This window comes from Sodiomyces alcalophilus, assembly GCF_042370955.1.
Source record: "Sodiomyces alcalophilus JCM 7366 unplaced genomic scaffold ACRALscaffold_3, whole genome shotgun sequence".
Taxonomy (NCBI): Eukaryota; Fungi; Ascomycota; class Sordariomycetes; order Glomerellales; family Plectosphaerellaceae; genus Sodiomyces; species Sodiomyces alcalophilus.
In genome coordinates this window covers 4,971,221-4,989,634 of record NW_027263534.1, presented here as the reverse complement: position 1 = coordinate 4,989,634, position 18,414 = coordinate 4,971,221, and positions in this window count along the sequence as shown.

The window sequence follows — 18,414 nt, the reverse complement described above, 5'->3', positions numbered from 1 at the left end:
TCATAGGCGTAGTTTTTTATAGCAGGTTATAAATTATATAGCTAATAAAAAAAAACTAGTAGGTAGCGGAACCTGTTAAGAGCTGTTATAATTAGACTATAGTCCGATTAAGACTTTATTATAGTCCGAATAAGTCCACGCTTTATATAGAACCCGACGCGTCTAACTTCGTACTAGGCGCTATGATTAGCTAGTATAAGGACCGAACCGAGCGACCCGTGGCGTTCCTATCTAGGAAGCTAAGGGGACCCGAACTAAACTATCCGACGCTAGATACCGAGTTAATAGCGATAATCGAAGTATTCCGGTAATAGCGCTATTATTTAGCGTATAGTTAGACCCTAATAGAGGTGTTAACTAACCACTTAAACTACCGGTATCTACTAAATAAGCCTTAAATTAAACTTTAATATATCTATTAGCTAGAGGATCTATTAAGCTTTAATTTTAAGATTCGTTACCGTTTAGGCGTTTAGAACCCCGTAGATAGGCTCTTAAGGACGCCGTAGCTTACTATAGATTAGGCGGATCTTAAAGTGGAGCCGCAGAAGCCTATTAAGGGATTTATAAAGAAGTACGCTATTAGCCTTATAAGAGCCCGAGGTATACCTAAGCCCTCGGGTCTATCTAGCCTAAAGAATAAGGTTATCTTAATCTAAAAGGATAATCTCTTTTATATCTCCTTAGTATTAAAGGATAACTGAGTAGCCCTATAGTCTTATAATACTTAGTGTACAGTTTCCTTTAGAAACCGTCTCTTTATACCAAACTAGTTAGGTTTACGCGATAAGGTCCTTTAGGCATTTTATAACGCACCTACTACGGGCCACTATAGGTTAGGTCAGACTATTAAGAGGATCTCCGAGTCCTATTACTAGGAATACCTCTTATAAGATATTAAGAAATTCGTGCCTACGTATAGTATCCATTAAAGGACTAAGCCGCGTAAGTATAAGCCCTTCAGGTACCTAGCACCTTTACCTATACCCGAATAGCCGTTCTAAGAGATCTTAATAGACTTTATAATAGGCCTCCCCCCTATAACCTTATAGGGAAAGAAAAGGGATTCTATCCTAGTCGTGGTATATCGATACACTAAGTACGCGATCTATATCCTCTATAGCAGCTCTTTAATAGATAAAGGTCTTACTAGTATCCTATAAGTATATGTTTTTAGTATCTACTGCCTACCTAATAGTATCGTTTTAGACTAAGAGTCCTTATTTAGTAGTAAGTTCTGGACTAACCTATATAGCCTCCTAAGCGTTAAGCGGCGGTTATTAACCACGTCCACCCCTAAACGGATAGCTAAACGGAACGATAGAACTAGAACTTAGAGCACTTCCTATAGGTATTCGGTGCCCTATAATAAAACGAGTAGGTTAACTAGCTACCTCTGGCCTGCTTTACCTATAACACCGTATAGTATTTAGCTATCCGGTAAGCCCTATCTAGTACGCTAATAGGTTTTACCCCGCGCGGACTATATAATATATAGATATATAAGTCGGGTAAGGTTCGCGCCGCTATAGCCGAGTAAAGGGTAAAGCGCCTTATATCGAATTATAGAGCTATAAAGGTCCTTATTAGGAAAGCCTAAACTATATAAACGGTACTATAACGCTAGCCGGGCGGCCTAGCGCTTTAAGATTAGCGACTATATACTATTATTCTTAAAGAATATTAAGTAGCGTCGCCCTAATAAGAAACTATTAAAGAAGTTCCATAGGCCCTATAATATTACCTCTATAATACGCTAGTATAGGCTCGTATATAAGCTATAGCTCCTGGAGTTAATAAAGATTTATAACGTTTTCCTAATCTCGTTCCTCGAACTATAGAAATCTCGGGAAAGTAGGTCGCCAATACCCGCGGATATTAAGGTCAAACTATAAAAGTAGGATAAATATAAGGTAGAGGAAGTCCTGGCTTATTGCTATAACAGGAATAGGCGCGAATACTTTATTAAGTGGGCCGGGTATAAATATAAATATAACACCTAGGAACTATAGAGATACCTCCCCGACACGCTAATCAAGGAGTATTATAATCGGAAGAGTGAAACTAATTAATAGTATTATCGGTGCCCCGCAGGGACTTTGCTTATTTAGGTCTAAGGAAGAAAATTAAAATAAAAATAGAAAATAGAAAAAAGAAAAAAGAAAAAAGAAAAAAGAAAAAAGAAAAAAGAAAAAAGAAAAAAGAAAAAAGAAAAAAGAAAAAAGAAAAAAGAAAAAAGAAAAAAGAAAAAAGAAAAAAGAAAAAAGAAAAAAGAAAAAAGAAAAAAGAAAAAAGAAAAAAGAAAAAAGAAAAAAGAAAAAAGAAAAAAGAAAAAATCAAAAACTAAAAAAAAAACTAAACGCTATCGCCCCCCCTCCCCCCCCTGCCCCTAACTCCCCCTAGTCTAAGCCTATTAATAACCGTAAGTAATCCTTACTTATTTTTTATAGCCGGTCTTTTTATAAAGACCGGCTAATATTGAATTTTATTTAACTAAATGGCCTAGGCGGCAGGTAATAGTGGCTATATAGCACTCTATACGAATCGGAGTATCGCGCCTTTTACGCTTAGCCTCCTCCTCCTCCTAGTAACGATACGCCACGGGGTCGAACCCCTTATTATCCCGGGCGTATTTTTTTATAGTCTTAGGGGCCTTACGTAGCTTAGTTTAGACCCGGAAGGCCCAGCGCTTATATGCATTAGCAGTGTTCTTTATAAGGATATTAGGCTAACTTATAGACGTCTAGTCGTCTAGACCATTACCGCCCTATATAGACGCCACTAATATCTTTTATAGCTTTTTAGCTACCCGCTCTACCTATAATAACAGCTATATATCCAGTTAGTAACCTTAGGAGCGGTTAAAATAAAGGGGACTATAGCTATATAAATATACTAACTTATAGTCGCGGCTATTACTATTATAATAGTAATAGGACTTATTAGATACCTTATTATTATAATAAGGCCGTATAATAAGAGGACCGGTGGCGTTATCGCTACGTAGCGCTAGGTAACCTAGCGTGCGGGCGTACCGCCTATAAGGAGCACGAAGCTCTAAGCCCGACCTAACTAAAATAACGGGATGTACCGGAATTTCGATACCGCCGCCGTCGCTAAAGTCCGAGGGTCTATCGCTAAACTCGTTTATAGATAGAGCGAACTTTAACGATAACGACTTATTGGAGTTAGGTTCCGTAGTATTAAAAACATTGGCTCTATCGGCACCACCGCTTATAATAACGTTCTAACTAGTATAGTTAAGGACGCCCTCTAGGTTACTAAGGGGCTTAAGAGCACCCTACGGCGGGTTTTTACGCCCTTAAAGGAGAGGGCCGGTCGACTTAGTTACCGGAGTAGCCGTAATAGCCGGCTTCTCGATAGTCCCGACTAGCGTAGCTTACTTAGCTAAAGCAGCCGCCGTACCTAGCTACTTAATAGCTTCGTCCTTTAAGGAGGAAAAAGATAATAAATCCAAGGACGAATCCGACAATAAGTCTAATAAAGAGTTAGACTACTATTACTATTACTACTACTACTACTGCTTAAGAGTAGCCGCTATAGCCGCGGCCTTAGCCTTAGCCTAAGCCTTCTTAGCGGCCCGCTATACCTTCTTCCTAGTAGTGTTAGTTACCCCCTTATTAATAACCTTAGGTGCTACCTTAGTAGACTTATTACCGACCGCGTTAGACTTTTTACCGGCCTTACCTGTCACGGGTTAAGCCCTTAAAAGTATAGTTCCGGTATAAGGCCGGAACCGCTAATTAGCACGTAGATCCGACGCTTGGACCTCGCGCTGCCCTTACCGCGGATTCGTATAAACCTAGGAGATCCTGTACCCTTCTATAGACCTTTTCCTTTACTTTCCTTAATTCTAGCTAATATAATTATTCGGCCTTACTTAGTACGATTAACCTATAACTAGCCGCTTATATAGCTAGAATTTAGCGAAGCCCACGCGCTATATTAGTATAGAACCAGATACGAACACGTTATTAGGCGGCAGCGGTCCTATAAACCCTGCTAAGCTAGCTAAGTGGACGGATAGAAGGATCACCGAAGCTATTAATATAACGCTTAGTCCCTTATAGGAATAGATAGCTTAATAATAAGAGCTACTCTAACGACTTATAAACGGTCTCGTGAGTATCCAGGCCCCGTAATAACCCACTCCTAACCTCGCGCCCCCCTTAAAGCGAACCCCTATAAATACTCTTATAGAATCGATAGCAGGCCCTCCTACCCTAGTAACCTTTACTCCCCCCTAAATCAACGTCCCCTAGGAGCTATATCCGCTATATACTAAGCCTTTACTATACCCCGCGAAGTTTAGTAGAAAGCGAACGGAATACGCTATCTAGTTATAGTAGATATATAATAAGCTTTAGCTAGATAAATACTTATTTAATAACCGAGCTAAAATATAGTATTATATTAACTTATACCTAGAAGGGAGTGTTTAGTAAGTAGTGTTAGCCTTCTAGGCCGCCGGGGGGCTAGGAGGTACCCGCGACCTAGAATCGTTCCTTACCTACCTAGACCGTATATATAAGGACTAAGACGAATAGCCTCGCACGGCCCTCGTGCTATACTTCCTCCGATAACGCGAAGAATAAACCTTTATATAGTTCTTACCGAAATTTAAGATATAGATCGCCTAAGTAGGTAGTAGCGAGTAGGTAGACTCGGCGAAGATCACTTTCCTCGAGGGAGCCCTAAGTTAGAAGCTACGTAGCGCCTTAGTTACCGCGAAATTACCCTACGATTACCTAAGCTAAGTTACTAAGGTCTAGAGTATCGCCGAGAAGCTAGAAGGCCTATACCTAACTAACCGGAATACTTATATACCGAATCAAACCCGGAACTAAGAGATAGACGCCGATAAAAACGTTACGATACGCGAGATTAATTAGGTCTAGCCTAACACGACTATAAACCGACCTTATAATAACCGGGAGTACTAAGGGTATAGGAAGAAAGGATATATCCGTATAAACTATAAGTCCCGGGATAAGGGCTTAAAGGCTAAGGGCGCCCGTATAGCGAAGGTTTAGGCCGAAGATAGCGATATCGCTATAAGCTTAGATAGTTCGGATTATAAAGAGTCGGGAAAAGAATAGCTTTAATATAAAAACGGGTATTAAAGCCGATAGCCGCTTTATAGTAGGAGTAGGAGGCGTTTAAATACCTAGCTAGCGGCGACTTAGCCCTAATAGTAACACGAGTAAATAAAAGATATATATATACTCTTATAGATACGGGTTATAACTATTATACTATTATAAATAAACGCTTTACCTAAAGACTTTAGTTACTATTAGTCGATAAGAAAAAACGATTATTAAAAGGATTCTTAGATACGTCTAAGCCAGCTATTAACACCAGGATCGCCGTATTTAAGCTTAAGGTTAGCAGCTATATATAACGAGTCTTCGCCTATATAATAAAAGGACTAAATTGGGATATATTCCTAGGAACACTATGGCTAGAATATGATAACGTTATATATTACGCGAAGAACCGTAGGTTATACTATAGAGTCGCCGATATTAACCTACCACTAGTAGGCGAAGAAGAACTAGCCGATATACGAGCTATCCGCGGGGTAAGGCTAGTCTTCGGATCAGTATTTACGGCTATATTATAATAGATAAAAAGGGGATTAAAGGGAAATAAAAGAGATAAGTTTAACGGCTTAATCTAGGCCGTTAGTATACGGGATATCGATAAGGCCCTCCGTAAAAATGAACTAGTAGACCCTCGGGACTATATCCCTATAAATATACTATAAAAGTTCGGCGACCTCTTCACGCCTAATAAGGCCAACGACCTACCCCCCTACTAACCGTGCATTAACTATAAAATCACCCTAAAACAAGGTCCCGATAAACTTAAGCCGACCCTGCTATAGGGGCCCCTATATAGTATATTAAGGGAAGAGTTATTAATACTCCGGAAAACACTTAACGACCTAATAGATAAGGGATTTACATAAACTAGTAGCTCGGCGGCTACCACACTAATCTTATTCCTAAAGAAGCTAAGGGGCGGGCTATGCTTTTATTATAATTATAAAGCCCTAAACGCGATTACTTAGCGGGATCGCTACCCCCTCCCCCTAATCACTAAGACCCTATATAACCTGGCTAGCGCTAAGTGGTTTATAAAGCTTAATATAGTCGCCGCCTACTATAAGATCCGTATAGCCCCCGGGTATAAAAGCCAAACGGCCTTTAAAACGCGCTTCGGTCTCTTCGAGTAGCTATTATACCCCTTCTGACTAAGCGGCGTACCCGCTACCTTCTAACGCTATCTTAACTAGACCGTATAGGAGTTCCTTAACGACTTTATTATAGCCTATATCGATAACATCCTGATCTACTTAAGTGGATCTTATAAGGACTATAAGGCGAAGGTCCGATTAGTACTATATAGGCTTATAGATACCGGCCTAAACTTAGACCCGGCTAAGTATAAGTTTAGCGTAATAATAGTAAAATACCTAGGCTTTATCGTTATAGTAGGTAAGGGAGTATCCTACGACCCTAAGAAGTTAAAGGCTATCCGCGACTAAGAGGCTCCTACCTCCGTAAAGGGAGTATAAAGCTTTTTAGTGTTCGCGAACTATTACCGTATATTTATCTACGACTTCGTAGGTATCACGGCCCCCCTTATGGCATTAATAAAAAAGGACCGGGTCTTTAGGTAGGGGGCCAAAGAAGACGCCGCCTTTAAGGAACTAAAATAACTCTTCTAGAGAGAGCCCGTCCTATAGTTATAGAACCTGGACCATAAAACTATATTAGAAACCGACTACTCGGGCTATATGTTAGGTAGTATCCTGTCCTAGGTGGATAAGCTAGGACGTTACTATATAATCGTATATTACACGTATAAGCTTACCCTAGCGGAGTATAATTACGCTATCCATAATAAGGAGATACTAATAATTATACGCTACGTACTTACTTAAAAAGCAGAGCTAACTAGCTACGAGTAATTCACGATACTAACAGACTATAAGGCCCTTAAGTATTTTATAACTAAATAGTCCTTTATTAAAACGCAAAGCCGCTAAGCCGGCGAACTAGCCTAGTTTAACTTTATACTAGAGTACCGGCGAGGTACTAAGAACTTCGCGGTAATACCCTTTTCTATTATAAATAGGATACCCTAAAGGATAGCTTGGATAACCGGGAATAAGGATAGGTAATTTAATTAATACCTAACTCCGCGATCCCGAATACGATCCCTAAGCTAATGGTATAGAGGATATCCGTTAAGCGTGTATTAGAAGTAAACAAAGACCTTTAATAACTTTAGGATAAAACCATAAAGACTAACCCCTAATACTAAGGGGCCCTTATCGCGATTACTATAAGAGCTCGTAGCTTTAACCCCTTCTTTAGGCTACGACTATAGATCGCGGAATATTCTCTTAACCCCGCGGGATATATAACCTTCCGAGATCGTCTTTAGGTTCTAAGCTCCGGAGAGGACTCGCTGCTAAGAGGACGCTTAGTAAAAGCGATCTACGACTCTATTATTAGCGGCTACCCGGGCAGGGAGAATATACTCGTTATAATAACCTAATAGTTCTTCTAGCCCGGTATAAATAAGAATATATGGAAGTTTATCCGTAACTATAATCTATGTAATAGAAGTAATTAGTAGCGGAATATAAAGCGCGGGCTATTAAAACTATTACGCGTACTAAAGTGAATTCGTAGCCACCTTATAATAGACTTTATAACAGACCTACTACCTACCGGCGAGGGTAAGGCGAGGTTCCTATAAGTGATTATAGATAGGCTAATAAAGTTAATAATATTAAAAGCGATAAAAACAATAAAAGCGGAAGCCTACGCAGAACACTTCCTAAACTATTATTTTAGGTTTTATAGTATATCCCTTTAAATTATTAGCGACTAAGCTTCTAACTAGACCAGGAGGTATTAATAATACTTCTATAAACTCGTAGGCATTAAGTAGCGACTTAGTATAGCTTACTACTCTTAAACTAATTAACGGCCTAAGAGGCTATACTAAGATATCTAGGCCTACCTCTATACCTTTATATACTATTCCTAGGATAACTAGGGTCGCTTATTACCCGCCGCGCAGTTATCGCTTAATAGCAGGAAGAGCTTAATAACCTAGCTAAGCCTTTTCTTCTTAGAACACGGGTTTTATATCGACCCTATCTAAATCCACGACCCGATACCCGTATACCCGAAGAAAGCCGCCGCTTATAACCTACTAAGTCGCTTATAAGGGGCTATAGAGTTTATATAGGTAGCTATAGCCTCGAAGTAACTATAAGACAAGGAATCCGCAAATAAGCGGCAACTCTTAGCGGAGCGCTTTAAAGTAGGAGATCTCGCCTAGTTTTCTATAGCTAACTACTCTACGCCTAGGCCCTTAAAGAAGCTAAGCTAGTTATACTAAAAGTATAGAGTAATAAAAGTAATTAACTCTTACGTTATCGAGTTAGATATACCTTTACGGATATATCCTAATTCCTATATCGATATCCTAAAATAAGCTAGCCACGACCCCCTCCCCGGCTCGGTCGTAATTAACCCCAGCCCGAACCGATTAGAGATATACTCTATAGTAATAAAGAGTAGGAAGTGGAAAGTATCTTATACGCACGGAATAAACGGCGAGGTCACGGCGTATAACGCGAGGTACTAGTATATTAGGCAGGACACGCAGAGCCTACTTAGGAGCCACTAGATACCGTAAAGGATACTAAGGCGTTAAATGCCTTTAAAGCAGAATATAGTCCCCTAATAAGAATAACGGACTATTATACGAGTATACTAAAAGGAGTACGCGAGGATAAAAAGAACTTAATATAAAGGGGGAACGACTTATAGCCGTGAATTAATTAGGGGGGGGGGATTTACCGGCCCCCCCTCCGGTATCTAAAGAGGTAAATAATACCTCCGTAAAGGACTTTAATTAGCGGCGTTATTACCCGAACCGCCCTTATTATTATTACTACTATTACCGGTAATGGGATTACTTCCCTCCTAAAGGGCGGCGAGAATACCCTCTAGGAGGCGTATTATTATAGCGCCCTAGTCGCGAACCTCCTAGTAGAGGGCCTTTACCTCGCGGCAGAGACCCTTATTATTAGTAATAGGGGCGGGGGGGGGGAGGTGGCGTTGGTAATAGTAGCGGCGGTAGCGGGGGGGTTCCTTACATAGTAAGGTATAATAGTCCCTATAAGCTAACTCGAAGGCTTTACGGAGCTAGGCTAGTGTTACCGGCGACCTTAAAGACGGTTTAGGGATACTTATATTATTATTATGCGGATTATCGCGTATTACGCGACCCGTGGTGGCTATAGAATAAACGAATTTAGCGGCGCCGGGGGGGAGCTAAAGAAGTTAGTCGCGACTACTTAGCTTATAGATTATAAAGGATTTACTAGGCGGTACGCGTAGGATCCTATAGTATACTCGTAATACTTAGGCTTTGTATAGGCGGCGCCGGGCCCGGATTAGTTATAATACGTTTAGTTAAGTTTTATTTTAATACCCGCGATACGATTAGCGTATAGGCGGTAAAAGTCGTTACGGTAACGACTAAGAGGGTGGCTTAGCCCGCGCTATCACTTATTTAGCGTGGTAGGCTACCGGAGCCTTAGCAGGGCCCTCGCGGCTAAGTATAGACTCTAATATACTCTTTTTTTACCGGGATGCTTACCGGTATTCGCTATCTTAGCGATAGCCTTATCGGCCACTTCCTTAATATAGGTGGAGGGGTGAGTAGAGGCGGCGACGTTACTAGCGGCGGGAGGCTTATCGACGGTGCCCTCGCGGGCGTAGCGGGCGCTATAGCAGGGCGCGGATATCTAGGCGCACTCTATTAGCTATAACCTAACTAGATTAACGCGAGGACTTATTAGGAGACTTATAATAGTTAATTAAATAGTTAGAGGGATATTAGTTATTAAATTAACGAAAAAGACTATAAGTACGGAATAACTACGCTACGAGTTAGGGGAGAATAACACGGTCCTAAGCACGGAACGAATAATAGAGCTTACTAGTAAAACGACGTTATACGCTTATAAAAAAAGAATTGACTATAAATAAAAAACCGGGTAAAGCTACGCTTATACTATAATATCGAATTACGGAATACGATAAAAGCCTATAAAGCTATTTATTATAATAGTTTATAAATAAAGAAGAAGGAGTAACTAGGCGTTTTTAATATAAAGGGTAAGCGCTCGGCGCGATATAGTACGCTAACGACTTAGGAGCAAAGTGGCCGCGAACGTCGCGTGACTTAAATATACCCGATATAAGGGAGGATACACGCCTCCCTTACGACCCGTCTATATAAAAACGGATTCGGCGCTTAGTTATTACGTCCCGGGGTGGAGAAGGGGGGTAATATCACGGGTTAACCCCTTAAAAGTATAGTTCCGGTATAAGGCCGGAACCGCTAATTAATATATAGATCCGACGCTTAGACCTCGCGCTGCCCGTACCGCGGATTCGTATAAACCTAGCAAATCCTACACCCTTCTATAGACCTTTTCCTTCCCTGTCCTTAATTCTAGCTAATATAATTATTCGGCCTTACTTAGTGCGATTAACCTATAACCAGCCGCTTATATTTCCGGACTTCTTAGATAATTTACCAGCCGTGTCGGACTTTTTATACTTATTAGCTAAAGCTAGGGGCGCTATTATATAATAGTAGTCTGCTCTAATACTATAAGGTAGCCCACGGTCTACGCGAAGGAGATATAATAGTTATATAGTGTTAATAGTAATAGTAATAGTAATAGTAATAGTAATAGTAATAGTAATAGTAATAGTAATAGTAATAGTAATAGTAATAGTAATAGTAATAGTAATAGTAATAGTAATAGTAATAGTAATAGTAATAGTAATAGTATTAATACTAATAATAATCTGCTATGATATTAGCCGAATCCTAAGCCGGCCGCGCTCCTATACGCGACTAAAACGATACACAGAACCGCGTAAAGATAATATATACCCTAATAAGGAGTTTATAGGATACGTTCATACCCTTAACGTGGACGGGGATAGATAACTTACTATTAATAGCAATGCTATTATTATTATTATGGATAGGTAACTAAGAAAGGGTAAGGAAGAGGAAAAATAATAAGATAAGTTAGGCAGATAGAAAAGTCCTATATTAGAATAGTCGTATAACCTAATACAAGCCCTACTTATAGTATTCCTTCCCCTTTTACCTAGATATGATTACTTATTACAGGATTCTACGATACGGTTATTCGGTTAATAAAGGACACGTCTAGGGTGCTATTATGGTATACGCGTCTACGGATAGGCTTTATTATTATTAATATTCACGATAAATATCACGTCTTATTATTACCCGGCCTTAAGCTAGATAAGCCGCGAGAGGGCGATAAAGGAAATAGAGTAAGATCATTTATTATTAAGGACTATAGCGTAACGGGCCTTATTCTAAAAGTGTTTTTTATATAGGCTTTATAGGTCGCCTTAATAATACTAATACTATAAAAGGAGTGGATAAAAAGAGCCGTAGAAGACTATAAAAGTAATAAGGGCTACGATTCACTACCTATAAGTGCTACTATTACTAACCTAATATCGGCTTTTAGGAGTTATAGTTTATTCTAACTAAAGCACTTTATTAGATAGGGCCCCGGCCAAAGCGCTTAGGGCTTTATTATAGTATAGTCGTAGTAAGGAGAATAAATAAAGGAGACCCAGGAGAGTTATGCTTAGTCTAAAGATAACTAGGCCTCTTAGTTTATTAAGACTATAGTTATACTATACGAGGTAAACGGGATTAAGTAAAGAAAGGTTAGGTTAGGTTAAGGGGGACGACTAGTTTAGCTCGGGAGGATAAGGAGGGAGTTAGTGGCCCTGATAGGTAGAGTGTAGGCCGGCCTGTCCGTCCCCGGATCGGGATAGATTAACGGACGGGCCGGACTAGTAACGGTCACCGGCTCCCGTGGACAGGAGTCTTAAAAGGAGGGGCGTAATATTAGGGATATTCTATTCGAGGGGACCAGATAGGGCTTAAAGGCGTTAAGGAATATATTAAGAATTCGGAACCGGCCCTAAGGTTAACCCTAGGGATATTTAGGACCGACTTATATTTTAGGATTATTAAGCTAGCCTAAGACCTATGGTCTTAGAGCCTTAGGTTATTATACATCGATTCTAGGGAGGATAGTCACTAGTCCTTAAGTACGGTGTTTCCTATTAAGTCCTGAGTTAAATGGGCTTAATAAACAATCTGATACTTATTCCCCCCCCCTAAGGTTAGCTTCGTGACCTGTTCATATTATAGTCTCAACGACTCTCTTTACTCCTTATATAAAACCTATAACATTATCTTATTCTAGATATAACTAAAGTATTAGTTCCGCCTATTTAAGACGTTTATAACCGCGAAGCCCTAGGAAAATAAGCACCTTATCGTATAATACGATAAGTACTAGGGTTTTTACACTTAATATACTTATAACGGGGAGACCCGATATAGGGGGTATAGCTCTATTACTAAAGACTATACCTATAATATCCCCTATATTAACTACTTCGGACCCTACCCAACAAATAATCTAAATTACCCGGCCCGACTAAGGAGAGTAAACAGGGAAGTTACCTCCCCCTTTAAGGCGGAGCTTAGTAAGATTCGCGTAAAGGGTAACGCCCTCTAAACAAAGCTCAGCGTTCTGCCCTAGACCTCTATAGATAAGGCTAATACCCTTAGAGATAGTAATACTGCCTAGGGGGAAGCCGTCTCCGATACTAGCAAAGCTAATATTAGTAATAATAAAGGTGATAACGAGGTTAACGCTAGTGTGTATGTGTGTGTGTATGTGTATATCTATTTAACGCCTTGGCGGCGGCTAGTAAAGACTGGCGCCGCGTCCCGCTATAGGGATATCGGGCGGTAAGATATCTATATACCTATACCCAGGCCGTACAGTGCTAATCGCTTAACTTTATGCCTCTTAAACCATAATAACTAGCGATATCTATACTATGTTATTAAAGAAAGTATATAAGATAAAAGATAGTTCCTATATCTCGCCGTGTACCCTCGGGGGTCTGCGTGCCTATAGCTATCCCACTATCCACTAGTCCGTCCACCTTCTAGCTAGTGCTCCTTCTATTTAAAGGGATCGGGCAGATCCTATTAAGGAAGCCCGTTATATCTGCTAGCGCGGCGAAGGCCGCGCTATTTATTAGAATCTTTATAAGGGTCTCCTAGGGGTTAAAGCGGCTGGTTTTCCTCCCGTCTTTATAGTGCCAGAGCTCGTCTAGCTATCTACGGGAGGTTCTAACCTTATAGTAGTAGGCGAAGTGCTCCGGAGTCTTCGTGTAGCTATAGCTATAATAGGCTATATAGCTATTATAACAAAACCTTTAGTGGTATTCTTTAAAGTCCCCGTGCCCTATCCTTGCTTAGATTAGGCGTATCAGGGTTTTACGGGGGAGGGTTAGTTCTTTCGGTTATCTTTAACTAAATCCTAGCTTCTTTTAGATAGCCGCTTTATATCGGTATAGCCAGGACTTAGTATACTATTTCCAAAGCCTGGTCTTCTAGCGGGCTATTATAATAGCTTTTACCCCTACCTAGGTTAGCCTTTTATTTTTTAGTAGGATCCCCTAGGCGTTTTCGCTTAAGTAGAGTTTATCCGTTTATTTATTACCCGGGATCCCTATATATCCTAGTATCCACCGTAGATAGGTCGGGTAAATTATTACTAGGTGTTATTACTATAAGAATTCTTACCGTAATAACCTAGGTATAATACCGGCGAGCCCCTAGATTACCGCTTAGTTATTAATATAGCAGGTAATCTCTCTTATTCCGGGAAGGCGGACCGCCGCGGCTAGTCCTTTAGCTACCCCGGTTACCTCCTTATTAAAAACCATTATATTACGAATATATCCGCGACTAAAGGTGATTTCTTTTCCGCCGCGCTATATTAAAAAGGCCTAGGTTATATTTTAGCCTTTTTACGACCTATCCGAGAATATTAGGGTATACTCCGGGTCTAGCTTATCGACCTACCTACTAAAGGTCTCCGTGGCTTCCTCTTTAATCCTATCTTTAAACGGGATCTTATCCTAATAGCTCCGTCCTATAAAACAGGGTCTTATTAGTCGGTATTATAGCGGTCTTATATATACTAGTTCCTTTATCCGTAGTACTCTTAAGCGCTGTGTCGGGGCCTTAGTCTGTCTCGCTTCCCCTTAAGTAATCGGGGAGATAGCTTATATTACCGGGTAGTCCTTCTTAAGTCCCGTGATCCGGGTTACGTACCTCTGCTATAGGTACTCCGCGTAGTCTTCTACTATAGGGATTCCTAATTCCCGGTATAAGGCTAGCACCGGGACTATCTTCTAGGCTAGGAGTATAGTTCTGATTATAGTTATCTATACTCGGGTTATTATCTTAGTTTTAGGTAGGTGTCCGGATAGCGACCGGCACTACTCCTTATAGATAATATTATAGCGGCCCTAGGCTAGAGCCCGGAGTCCCTCCTATTAGATCTCCGCCGCGTAGTGGGTAATAGTTAAGATATATACTAGTATAGCTTATCGTAGTAGAGCTGGGTTCGGGCCGTGGGTAGCTCCGGTAAGGCCCTATATATAGTTAGCGGCCTTAAGTCCCTTCCTTACTTATATCTCGATATAGTCTTGGAAATCAAGGCGTCTATTTATATATATACTAAGCCACCTAATCGGGGCTAGTAGCTTCTATCCTTATAGGTTAATAGTGTAAGCGACCGCGATCTTATAGTCGAATAGGGGCAGTTCTATTATAAGGGACTAGGGGATCCTTTGGCGGGAGAAGAGTTAGGCTTCGGCTTTACTATAGTCTAGCTTAACCCCGTTATCTCTATACTATTAGAGTTACTATTATAGTATCTCCTTAATTATTCTTACCGGTATCTTAGTATCGGTATACGCTACAATAACGTATATATTATTAGCGTATCCGAATCGGTTCTCCTTATTAGGTAGACGGTGTATTTCCGCGATACTAAGTGTATATCCGATTAGTAACGCCGGGGAGCCTTAAAGGAGGCCTACTAAGTCTAATAGGGTATATTCTTTAGGGCAGGAGGCTCCGAAGATTACTCTAGCACTTCGTGCTAAGGCGAAGCTCTTCTATTATCGTATAGTCGGTATATCCTAGCCTTATTTATATAGCCTATAAATATACTAACTATATAGTATAGTATCGAGTACCCCTTTTATATTATTAGTTACTATAATAACCTGCTTCCTTTATATAATCTATAACTTAGCCTTATATATTAGAATCGCTACTAGGTTAATCGTGGACCGCCCTAATAGTGCCCTAATATACTAAGGGTTTAGGATTCTAGCGTTTATCGCCTTATAGGCCGTCCTTTCTACTATAATACGTTCTAGGCCTTTACCTAGTATACTAAGTAGCTAGATTAGTTTATAGCCGGGGATAAAGCTAGTATCCTTCCCTCGTTTATCGATTATTATTCTATCTCCTTTTTAGAAGGGTCGGGGGTAGTAGCCGGTTAACCTACACACTTTAAAGAGTGCTATAACCTCCTCCTTGATTTCGGGCTAGATTAGTTAGAGTAGGGGGACGCTAGCGTTATCACCACCTAGGGTAATAGTATTAACCTCTACCGTATATCGTCTTACCTTATCCCTAAGGATAGGGCCGTCCTCCGGAATAGCTATAACCGGTCCCTTTAAAGGGCGGTCTTATAGGTCTTCTAGGTCCGGGATATCTAGCCGCTTAGCTAGTTTTATTTTACGGAGGAGTTCCCCCTTCTTAGTGTTTTCGAAGTAGCCTAAACCATCGTAAAAGACTAGGGGGGCGGCTATACCGTCACCTATTTTATACTAGCCGACCATCTTATATAGTTTGTCGGTGTTCTTAACGCCCCTAATCCTTTTATTCTAGTATTCCCTGCTAACCTGTTTCACGGTTTTCTAGAAGGTATCCCGTGCTTTAGTATTATCGGGGTCGTAATATCTATAGTTAATCGCTGTCTTATAGGCTGCTCTATATTCGTTATTCCACCACGGTTTCCTATTACTAGCTAGTCTATAGTATTTTTTACTAAGCCGTTAAAGCAGGCTTATAATAACGTCGACTAGGTATTTAGCCTACTTATTAATTAATTCTGGGGTCCTTATCTAAGGGCGGTTAACTAGCTATAGGCTATCTATAAGCTCTCTTTAGATCGTAGCTCGCTTATCTACTTCTTCGGGTAGTTTATAGCGGTCCGGTCTAGTAATAGTATTCTCCGGGGTAATATATACGGTACCGATTTATCCTAATAGTAGGTAGTAGCACGCCGGGGGGCCGGCCTTTACCTTTACTTTAATATCTATAAGTAATACTATTAAAAATACTAAGTCTATAACGGTATATACGCCCCTTTAGCTATAGGTTACCTCCCCGGGGGTGTTATATAGGCTTAGCCTATACTATTCTATCCACTTAGCTATCTTATTACCTTTACCGGTGACCTAGGAGACTCCTGGTTCCTAGTCGTGGTGTTTTATAGTAAAGTCCCCCCCGATTATTATATTAATAGGGGGCGTCTATCTAGAGGCTTTTAAGTCTTCCTATATATCGGTACTGCTTATTATACCTCGGTAAATATTTAAGAAGCTTATACTATTTACCTTAACTAGGAGCAGGTCCCTGGATCCGGGTAGTAGTAACTCTAGTTACTATAAGTATAGGCTCGCCTTTATATATATAATAACCCTAAGTTCCTCCCCGGGGTCGGGCTATATATATATCGGTAAGTATTTCCTATAGCTAGGAAGGTTAGGTAGTATCCTATTCTTAGTATCTCTTTTTAGGGGTCCTTAGTATATTAGCACGTTAAGGCGGGCCTCTTACGCTATCGCTAATATTACCCTAAGTAGCGCTCGGTTCTTATCTATATTCTATTAAACGTATATTAAAGCCGACCCGGTTATTCCGGCCCCCCGGTAGCTATACTAGCGTCTAGGCCGACGATTTATCCTTTAGGGTTTTAGTTATTATGGCTCCGGTAATAGGGTCTCCGGCCTTTTCGGCTAGGGCCTTCTATAGCCACGCCTATATTAGCGTTAGTTTTTTATTCTATACCGGAGTCAGGGTCTTATTATCCCTTTTTACGGACTTCCTTTTAAGAGTCTATAGGGGGTATTAGACCGGGTCTCCTTTAGGGGTCTTAGGGTTATTAACGTTTATCTCGACGCCGTTCTAGGTCCCCTTATTATTACTAGTATTAGCGTCGTTATCCCCTTTATTATTACTAATATTAGCTTTGCTAGCGTCGGAGACGGCTTTACCTTAGGTAGTATCGCTATCTTTAGGGGTATCGGCCTTATCCGTAGAGGTCTAGGGCGGTGTATTAAGCTTTGCTTAGAGGGCGTTACCCTTTGCGCGAATCTTACTAAGCTCTGCCTTAAAGGGGGAGGTGACTTCCCTGTTTACTCTCCTTGGCTAGGCCGGGTAATTTAGATTATTCGCCGGGTAGGGTTTAAAGTAGTTAATATATCGGATCTTATATATATGGTTTTTAGTAATAAAGCTATACCCTTTATATCGGGCCTTCCCGTTATACGCGTGCCGAGGGTAAAAGCCCTAGTATTTATCGTATTATACGATAAGGCGCTTATTTTCCTAGGGCCTCGCGGTTATAAACGTCTTAAATAGGCGGAACCGATGCTTCGGTTATGTCTAAAAGGAGATAAACTAGTTTATAAGTCCGTTATAGTTTAGTCGGTTTTATCTCTAGACCCGTACCGGCTTAAGCCCGGTCCTCTATAAGGTTTTATCTTTTACTATATCTTCTATAACCTTAAGGTTACCGATTTAGTCGATTACCTTATAGATTATGTAGGTATACTAAACTTCCGCCCCTTATATACCCAGGGCGTTAGTTATAGTAATAATATCGTCCCCTGCCTCCTAAATCTTATATTTAGCTTAGGAGTTCCTCGGGTATAGGGCGACTCCGGTACGAGTATAGTCGATCCGGATAATATCCTAGTCGTCTACCTTCCGGGTCTCTAGAATAGTCCGCCTAATAATTATAAGTGCTTCACGGTATTCTAGTTCCGGGATAATCTAGGATAGGAATCGGAGAAAGACTCTAAGGTCTAACTTCGGTTTTCCCCCTTATAGCTATTTCTCCGGGGGCTTCGTAGTGCCTTTTAGGGTTATACCTTTCTTAGCGACTATAGTCTATATCTAGGGGTTATCTTACTAGCTTAGTTCTGTTAGGGTACTAGGGGGTGTACTAGTGGACGTTAAGCTAGGGTTAGTCTAGCCGGCTAGCTTCGTGCTAGTCGGTGGTTTAGCGGGGGGGGGGGGGGGGGGGGGGGGGGGGGGCCCCCCCCT